The following is a 10,409-nucleotide window of genomic DNA, read 5'->3' on the forward strand; positions in this document are numbered from 1 at the left end:
ATATGAACACACCTAACCATTTATATACCATTTTATTCGTAATTTTATTCTGCATCTTTCGTACGAACAAAGTTTTTTTGTATCTTTTACCGTTCAAGAGAAAATCGAGGAAAACTGGTTTGAACATTTATTGTAAAATTAAAAAATTTAAACAAATAATTATAAAAAATAATATAACTATATATAAAATCGTTTTATATTCATTGAGATCTATAAAAATCAATAAATACAATTTTATACAAAAGTTTAAAAAAACCCAAAAAACACCTAAAAACTCAATAATTAACTATAATTCATATTGTCCATATATATAAAACTGTTTGAACATCTAACAAAATTTTCGACAAAAATTTTTCTATCATAAGGGTTCACAGTTCGAAATTTTCCCAGACTTTTGTCTTGACGATTCACACCGTAACCCGGAGCGACGCCTCGCCGCAGGTCAAAATCACGTCGCTTGGGACTCAGTCGAATACTTACGCTGTGGCCGCGCGCCTTATATAAGGGATAGGTCGTGTCGAGTGCGATGCGAGCAAGCTCAGGCTAAAGTACGCTATGTTGTTCAGGCGGGTGCGGATATCATTCCCCGGTGTAGTTTTTACATCATATTCGATACTTTTAGTCTGTCAATGATATATTAGCGTAACTTTTAATAATGTTGTGAGCCACATCTAGAATTATATACCCCGTATATATTCGGATGCTGGTTTGCGGCTATAGATAACTGGTGGTAGGATCATTCGTTTTTAAACGTTCGATCAGAGAGAGTTGAAATTATTTTGGTCTGCGGACCGCAAATATGAAATCTATATATTTTAATAATATAGAATTTTACAAATTGACTACGGTCAAATATATGTGAATGTGGCAGAACTAGCAAAGCTTCTCGCAGCGATGGTCTTTCGTTTTATGAACGTTTGATCGGAGCGAGTTGAAATTATTTGGGTCTGCGGACCGCAAATATGAAATCTATATATTTTAATAATATAGGATTTTACAAATGGACTAAAGTCAAATAGATGGGTGGTGAAGCAGAACTGACGAAGCTTCTCGCACCAAGGATCATTCATTTATGAAAGTTCGATCGGTGCGAGTTAAAATTATTTGGGTCTGCTGACCACAAATATGAAATCTTGTGATTACTCGACAAATTATTGCTGTAATCAAGTGCGTTCCTATAGTATAATATACTGTGGGCAAAAGCCTCTGGCAATGATCATTCGTTTCATTAACGTTTGACCGGAGCTAGTCGCAAAATATTGCGCAGTGTGCAAAAGCAGCGTGACGCGGTTTACAACCGCTTAGCGCTCTTATGCATTGTGTGAGAGCACTGCCATGTATATCTGCTCGGTATCGCCAGATGCCTGAGCGAATGACGAAGTTCGTTGTCAAAACGGCGTTCTTTTTGAATATTATACTTTAAACGCATAGCTCAATCAATTCTTTGGGTGCTAGATGAAAGTCTAGTGTTTTAAAGTCGATTGTAGTAAACGCTTGCGTTAGTATTCTATATACTCTGCACATTTTATTCAAATTGTGCGAATTTGAACATTCGCTTCATTGCGTTGTTTTAAGAAAATGAAAAATCAGCGAAAGCAGATTTTTCAATCTCACACACAGTGAAATATTGATATTTCAATTTTGAATGAAGATTTTGTATCTCGGACCGAAACGCGAAAGCTTTACGGTGTACTAATTGTAACCATAATAATCATACTAGTTTCAGAATCGCCCGAGTTATCTTAAACGATTTCGAGGGGATCACGATCGAAACATGTATAAATATATATAAAATCACCCTGAACGGTGGATCACTTGGCTCGTGGGTCGATGAAGAACGCAGCTAATTGCGCGTCGACATGTGAACTGCAGGATACATGAACATTGACATTTCGAACGCACATTGCGGTCCTCGGATACTGTTCCCGGACCACCTCTGGCTGAGAGTCGTATAACATTACCAGACTGCCGCTTGCTTTAAACGGCTTGCCGGCGAATGATGGAGTTTCGCGTAAATGCGTGCTCTTAAATAATTCACTCAACGTGTGAGCCAGTCCACTTTGCAACATCGGACATTACCGTTCGTTGACGTTCTGTGGGATTACGGCGGGTTGTGTGTCCTAGAGATTTTATATTCTTGCGACCCTCCCGATAACCGGAAACCCGAACTCTTCGAAATGCGGTTTCGTTCCGGCAAATTTGGACGATTCAAAGGTTCCTCGTCGATTTTGTGTGCGCTTGCTTACTAACGTTTGCGAGCACATCATAATCATAATACGACCTCAGAGCAGATGAGATTACCCGCTGAATTTAAGCATATTACTAAGCGGTGGAAAAGAAACTAACTAGGATTCCCTTAGTAGCGGCGAGCGAACAAGGAAGAGCCCAGCACTAAATCCCGCGGCCGGAGACGGACGCTGGGAAATGTAGTGTTAGGGAGGATCCGATTATCTCGGTGCGTTGCGGCGAGTTCAAGTCCATCTTGAATGGGGCCATTTACCCATAGAGGGTGCCAGGCCCGTAGCGACCGTTGCGCGTATCGAGAGGATCTCTCCTCAGAGTCGAGTTGCTTGAGAGTGCAGCTCTAAGTGGGTGGTAAACTCCATCTAAGGCTAAATATGACCACGAGACCGATAGCGAACAAGTACCGTGAGGGAAAGTTGAAAAGAACTTTGAAGAGAGAGTTCAAGAGTACGTGAAACCGTTCAGGGGTAAACCTGAGAAACCCGAAAGATCGAAAGGAGAGATTCAATGTTATCGTTGTCTTCCATTTAGTGGCGTGCGATTGACCGGGATTCGTCCCGCGATACGCCGTCGGTTTATGTGTCAGGCGGCGCTGGCATGCACTTCTCTCTCAGTAGGACGTCGCGACCCGTTTGGTGTCAATCTACGACCGCGGCGGTAGCCTGTCACGAATTTATTCGCGCCAGACCCCGCGTGCTCCGGCCGACTGCCAGACGGTATAAATGATTTGGTATAGGGTCGCTTTTAAGCGTTCGGCCGGTTGCAAGCACGGACGGTTATTGGCCGTCGGACCTAGTCCGGCATCGATGCCGCCTCGAGCTGTTAGCTACCGTGTTCTCGAACGGACTCTATTACCGGTCAGCAATGCTATTGCTTTGGGTACTTTCAGGACCCGTCTTGAAACACGGACCAAGGAGTCTAGCATGTGCGCGAGTCATTGGGAAATACAAAACCTAAAGGCGCAATGAACGTAAAGGTTTGCTTAAGTAAACTGAGAGATGACAGACCGCATCCACGGATGCGTGCTTGCAATCCCGAGGCGCCTCACTCTCATTGCGAGAAGAGACGCACTCAGAGCGTACACGCTAGGACCCGAAAGATGGTGAACTATGCCCGGTCAGGTCGAAGTCAGGGGAAACCCTGATGGAGGACCGTAGCGATTCTGACGTGCAAATCGATCGTCGGAACTGGGTATAGGGGCGAAAGACTAATCGAACCATCTAGTAGCTGGTTCCCTCCGAAGTTTCCCTCAGGATAGCTGGCATTCGATGAGCGAGTCTCATCCGGTAAAGCGAATGATTAGAGGCCTTGGGGCCGAAACGACCTCAACCTATTCTCAAACTTTAAATGGGTGAGATCTTTGGCTTGCTTGAATAGTGAAGCCAGAGATTTGGATCAGAGTGCCTAGTGGGCCATTTTTGGTAAGCAGAACTGGCGCTGTGGGATGAACCAAACGCCGAGTTAAGGCGCCTAAACGACGCTAATGGGATACCATGAAAGGCGTTGGTTGCTTAAGACAGCAGGACGGTGGCCATGGAAGTTGGAATCCGCTAAGGAGTGTTTGTAAACTCACCTGCCGAAGCAACTAGCCCTGAAAATGGATGGCGCTGAAGCGTCGTGCCTATACTCGGCCGCCAAGGCATGAGAAACGTTCATAATAGTTCGTTTTGACGCTCTGGTGAGTAGGAGGGTCGCGGTGGTGTGCGCAGAAGGGTTTGGGCGTAAGCCTGCCTGGAGCCGCCATCGGTGCAGATCTTGGTGGTAGTAGCAAATACTCCAGCGAGGCCCTGGAGGACTGACGTGGAAAAGGGTTTCGTGTGAACAACCGTTGCACACGAGTCAGTCGATCCTAAGCCCCAGGAGAAATCCTATGTTGATGTCGGTGTATTTTATTTTGAATAAAATTTCACACCCATCGGGCGAAAGGGAATCCGGTTCCTATTCCGGAACCCGGCAGCGGAACCGTTTACAAGTCGGGCCCTCGCAAGAAAGTTTGTCGGGGTAACCCAAAATGACCTGGAGACGCCGTCGGGAAATACGGGAAGAGTTTTCTTTTCTGTATGAGCGTTCGAGTTCCCTGGAATCCTCTAGAAGGGAGATAGGGTTTGGAACGCGAAGAGCACCGCAGTTACGGCGGTGTCCGTATCTTCCCCTCGGACCTTGAAAATCCAGGAGAGGGCCACGGTGGGTGTCGCGCCGGTTCGTACCCATATCCGCAGCAGGTCTCCAAGGTGAAGAGCCTCTAGTCGATAGATAAATGTAGGTAAGGAAAGTCGGCAAATTGGATCCGTAACTTCGGGATAAGGATTGGCTCTGAGGATCGGGGCGTGCCGGGCTTGGTTGGGAAGCGGGCGTAGGCCGATGTGCCGGGCCTGGGCAAGGTGAAATTGTCCTTGTGACTTAGATCCGAGCTCGGTCCCGTGTCTAGGCCCCCCGCGGATCTTTCTTGCTGCGAGGTTTCTGTGCCGGCTTCGGTCGGTCAGTCGTACTCTTCGGCCGCCATTCAACGGTCAGCTCAGAACTGGCACGGACTAGGGGAATCCGACTGTCTAATTAAAACAAAGCATTGCGATGGCCCTAGCGGGTGTTGACGCAATGTGATTTCTGTCCAGTGCTGTCAACGTGAAGAAATTCAAGCAAGCGCGGGTAAACGGCGGGAGTAACTATGACTCTCTTAAGGACCTACATCACAGTCTTCCTAGAATCAAGAGGTTAAGGCTGAAGCCCACCCAGAAGTTGGAGCTGCTTAAACGTTTTATCATTCCGCATTATTTGTACCGGTTGACCGTCGACCCGCCATCTCAGGGCGACTTACAAGGGTTGGATAAGGCTCTTCGCATTTTTGTAAGGGAAATCTTCCACCTTCCTCACTCCACCGGCTCTGCTTTTCTACACACCTCCCCGGGAAACGGAGGACTTGGCCTACCGCGATTGGAACGAGTGGCTACCTACTCCTTCCTTAGGTCGATGGTCAGATGTCAAGACTCCGGCGACCCCTCTTTGGAGGCACTGTGGGAACAGAACAACGTCGGTAACAAAGTTGCTGAGATGGCATATCGTGCAGGCATTAGAGGTCCCCTAACCATCAAGGCCATAGAAAGTGCGAAGAGAGGAGCCATCGAGGATGAGTTTAGAAGATGGGCGAGTTGCGCGTCCCAGGGTCTAGGAGCTCCATGTTTCCGAAAGGACCAAATCGGGAATTCCTGGCTCTGGAGGCCCCACCTTCTCAAGGGCAACTCACGTTATATCGATGCTCTTCGCCTTCATACAAATACGTTCGGGTGCAAAGCAGCCCTTGCTAGAGCAACACCCATGAACGACATAAAATGCCGACGATGTCACTCCGCCAATGAGACCCTTGGACATGTGCTGGGCCAGTGTTCCTTTGTTAAGCCGCAGAGAATACATAGACACAACGAGATCGTGACTCTATGTCGTAATGATTTTATCGACAAGTACCCTGCCGGACATTATATGACCGAAGCGACGTTCACTGTTGACGGGAAACGGCTTAGGCCCGACCTCGTTCTCTGGGACGGCGATCGATCATATATTGTCGATATTACTGTTAGATTTGAGCAGGGCAATTCTCTCGGCAAAGCCTATTCCGAAAAAATCCAAAAATATGAGTGCCTCTATCCAGAGGTACTCAACGTCACGGGCACTACACACTGCCGGGTTCTACCGATAGTTGTTGGGTCTCGTGGCGCTCTACCCCCAAGCACCCTACTCAATATATCCCTCCTTTCCAAACAACCTAAAAGCACTGGCCTAACCTCGTCCCTTGTTGCCCTAAGAACATCCATCGAGATGAGCAACAGATTTCTCGACGGATAGTGTGCGATGTTGGCGGTTCCCCACACAACTACACTCGGACCATGACTTTTACCTACGAAACCAATTTGAATTGGGCGGTGACCTCCTGAAGCGCACCCCGCATGTGTCGGAGCTGCGGGCTCAAATGATTCCCATATATTCATTCAATGATTCCTAATAGCGCAGAAGGACAGTCACGGGAGGCCCATTTGTGATGTCTGTAATGTCCCATTTATGTTATGTGTAGCCCTTCTGGCTTGTGAGGCATTTGACAGGTTATTATTTCCTCCCCTTGTTTTCCTTCTTTATCCTATAATAGCCCGTCAAAGGCAGCAGATACCTCCGCGCGGTGCCCCGTGGACGGTCCTCGATCGCACTGCATCTCTACGGGGATTCAGGGCGATCGGTGGCTGACTAAACTCTGCTGTTCCCTGCAAAGTAGGTTGCCGATGGACCTGCGAGGGATCCTCTACATCAGTGTTGAATTGGACCGGTAGCGATCCGCGTTGCTGCTACTCGGTCTCCAACACTGGTGGTTTTTTCATGCCTGGGCCGGCGATGGCCTCGGTGGGAAGTGGGTGGTGCCCGTGGGAGAGACTTGTTAATCCTGCGTCACAATAGCGCATGATGGAACCGCGGCTATTAGGGTGTTTTTGTCTTTCGACATAGCACTCTGGTCTCGAAGAAATCATGCGCTAAATAAATCGCGACTGGTCGAAAACCAGGAAGTATCCCGACACTGGGACAGATTTAGCCAAATGCCTCGTCATCTAACTAGTGACGCGCATGAATGCATTAACGAGATTCCCACTGTCCCTATCTACTAACTCCGCCTGCAGACGTATCCTTGCGCGCTGCTGCCGGTCCTAAGCCCGGGTAAAGGAGGAAGGTTGTGGGGCAAGAACATCTTTGATCCCCACATAAAAGCGGCACATACCGCAAGCTCTAGGTCATGTCTCTGGAGAACGGGGTCTTTGGCTTAATCGCCCGGGTCACGAGGAAGGATCCTCTATAAAAAACACCCTCAACTCTAAGGTAGGGTGCGCGCCGACGGAGTGAATGGCTGTGAGGAAATACAGCCCTGAGCGACCAACTCCGAGGCACCAGCCGACACCTCGGCAGTAACAGGCTTGCCCAGGCACTGGGAGCGCTACCTGGGTCGACTGTTAATCTCCTATACTCGTGGGAACAATAATCAGCAAACAAAAACTTAAATCTAAAACGGACAACTTGTTGTCCAAAACGGCCGCTGCCCAAAAGGCAGAAGCCAAGAATGAAGAGAAAGTGCAGGAGAAGGGGGATACAACCCCTAAAGAGAAAGTGCCTAAAAAAGAAGATGCAACCCCCAAAGAGAACATGGTGGAAAAGGGGGATAAAACCCCTAAAGAGAAAGTGGTGGAGAAGGGGGATACAATCCCTAAAGAGAGCACAAGCAATCTATCTGCGGATAGTTTGAGTAAAGTTAAAATTGAAAGAGAACAACTTGAGAGTTTGCTCTTTAACGATTCGAACAAAGTTTCCAAAGGCGCAATTAAGTTTATCCTTGAAAAATGGTCGAATTTGGAGCTTATGCTTCAAAAAGAAATTTTAGAGCGCGGAAAAACAGAGACCAAGTATAAAGAAAGAACCACAAACATGTCATATGCAAATGTGGCATCTAGAGCACCCAACCCAAAAGTCCCAACGCAAATAGTGCAACAGAAGCCAAAAAGCGAATTCATATATATTAGGCCTGAATGTGACAAAACAGACAGGAGATCGAATGACGAAATAAAAGACCACGTAAAAACTGGTCTTAAAGACATTAATAAGCAAATAAAAGTCAGAGGCATACGGCAACTCCGAAATAAAGGAGTTGTCTTAGAGGTTGAAACAAAGCGAGACATAGAGATAATTAAGAGAGTAAATTTGAGTGCGCAAAAATTAGTTGTGGAAGAGCCCAAAAAGCTACAACTACAACTAATTATGTATGATGTAGAAGAAGACTGCCAGGAAGAAAACTTCCTGGACTGTCTAATCCTAAAGAACTTTGAACACTTAGAGGAGGCAGAGGGAGAGCTTCTAAGAAAGGAGTGCAAAGTGGTAACCAAATTCAGAACAAAATTTGGTAAAAACAACTGGGTAATCCAATTACCCGGAAAGCACGCCAGTAGACTACTCAACGAGGGCAGAGTCTACATGGACTGGCGTACATACAGGCTCAGCGAGTATGTAAAAATTCCTCGTTGCTATAAGTGTCATGCATATGGACACATAGCGAGAGTATGCAGAGTCGAGAAACTGTAATGTGAGAATTGTGGCAGCAGTGAGCACACCACGAGTGACTGCTCCAAAGATCAAAACGCAAAATGCGTAACTGCGTAAGAATAAACGCAAGGAGACAGGCCACAAGGTGACTTGGAAGTTATGTCCTGAGTACGAGAAACAGCTTCAATTTTGCAAAATAAAATTTCATGGGACTAAAAGCAGCCCAAGTTAACGCACAAAGCTCTAAATCCGCAGCAGCCAACCTAGAACTTTTTTTTCATCAGTTAGGACTTGACATACTATGTATTCAAGAACCTTACTCAATAAGGGGCATGATAAAAGGGTACACCTCAGCAGGACTGAGAGTACTACAACCGGAAACGACCAATCCTTGGGTTGCAATCGTAGTAAGAGACGGAGAATATGATATCTTTCAAAGGTCAGAGCTGGAATGTGATCATATAATGTGCGTAGAGATATGTACTTGTAAAGAAAGCTTGTATCTCGTAAACTGCTACATGCAGTTCTCAGTCGACAAAGCTGGACAGAATCCACAGGAACCTGGCCGGCCGCCGCATCATAGTCACGACAGACGCAAATGCAAAATCTGGTCTGTGGTTTTCAAAAACTCTGGATAGCAGAGGTAAGGAACTAGAGGAGTGGATCGCCTCTAATAACCTAGTTGTTTTGAATGAGCCTAGTCACAACTACACATACCAAAGTGAAGCTGGGGACACAAATATAGACGTAACACTTACAACCCCGAATATGTCTTCAAAAGTGATCAACTGGAATGTGTGCTTGAAGCATCAGTCACAAGGCAAATAAAGAACCAAACAGGCTATAACACAAGAAAGGCTAAGTGGGACAGGTTCGGGGAACTGGTGGAGAGGGAATTCGACCAACAAAGTCTGGAGTCTGCAGAGGTTAGACCCAAATAGGGCTATTAAGGTATTTAACAGAAAGCTAAAAGCAATCTGTGACAAATCCATGCCCAAAAGGAAAGCCGGAAGCAAGGTCATGCCATGGTGGTCGGAGGAGCTGACCTTGTCTAAGGCGGGAAACTAATAGAACCAAAAGTGTCTCTTGCGGGCCAAGAGACTATGTCTTGATGACGTACCAATCAAATGCAGGCATACAAAAGGCAAAGAAATAACTATGTCAGAGATTAGAGAACGTAAAACAACCTCATGGAGAGACTTTGTGACAAGCGTTGGTAACGAAGATCCCTGGAGTATGTATACAAATTGTATGCAATAAAATAAACAAGAAGGCTTCTCTATGCTCACTAGAACTCCCTTCCGGAACTTCAGTGAAACATGGGAAGAAACTGTAAACGTCCTTCTTAAAAAGTGCCTGCCTACAGTGATCAGCAAGAGAACGCTGATCACATTAAAATAAAGAAAATTACGCCAATATCGAAACCAGAACCTCGAACCAATCATCGACTCTGTCGATGTAGAACGGGGCATTACTAAAACTAAAAGATAAAAAAGCCCCAGGAGAAGACGGCTTCACTGGCGAAATAATTAAAAAATTATGGAGTCATAACAAACAAGCAATCCTTAGTACACTAACCTTAGGTCCTGTTGCATGGAACTTCTGCATGGACGTTCTTCTAGACGGCCTAGTTCAACTAGGAGAAAATGTAGAACCCATTGCATACGCAGATGACTTGGCGTTAATAATTAAAGGAAACTCCAGAAATGATCTGGAGAGAACTGGTACTATGGCTCTTAAATGCGTTGAGGACTGGTGCGTGACGCATAAAGTGAGAGTCAGCAGTGGAAAAACTGTCGCAATGATGATGAAGGGCAAATTTAATGAAGGCAGACAACCGATTATTAAAGTTGACAACAATAGCCTGAAATATACAAAAGAAGTGCGATACTTGGGAATTACTATAGATAACAGGCTAAAATTTGTAGCGCACACTAAGTTTCTGAGGGAGAAGCTAGTCAGCTTCATCTTGAAAATCAGGAGGGTTGCAAAGGAGGAATGGGGCCTTAAAAGAGGCACCCTTGACACTTTGTACAAAGCAGTGATAATACCTATAGCAACATACCGCGCTGCTGCGTGGTTCGACAAGTCGTCCCACACGC

At 46.1% G+C, this 10,409-nt stretch overlaps 1 non-coding gene and 1 pseudogene across 1 annotated transcript; both read left to right on the top strand.

Annotated features, from left to right (window-relative positions):
- The first annotated feature begins 1,795 nt into the window (after positions 1 to 1,795).
- LOC113378991 lies at positions 1,796 to 1,950 on the top strand. Its single transcript, XR_003367303.1, has one exon. It is a non-coding gene; the product is annotated as a 5.8S ribosomal RNA (ribosomal RNA).
- Positions 1,951 to 2,277: 327 nt separating this feature from the next.
- On the top strand, positions 2,278 to 6,903 carry LOC113378981 (annotated as a pseudogene).
- Positions 6,904 to 10,409: the final 3,506 nt, after the last annotated feature.

The sequence above is a fragment of the Ctenocephalides felis genome, unplaced genomic scaffold, assembly GCF_003426905.1.
Source record: "Ctenocephalides felis isolate EL2017-DRISC unplaced genomic scaffold, ASM342690v1 CF-g0.4_SCAFFOLD_01886, whole genome shotgun sequence".
In the NCBI taxonomy this organism is placed as follows: Eukaryota; Metazoa; Arthropoda; class Insecta; order Siphonaptera; family Pulicidae; genus Ctenocephalides; species Ctenocephalides felis.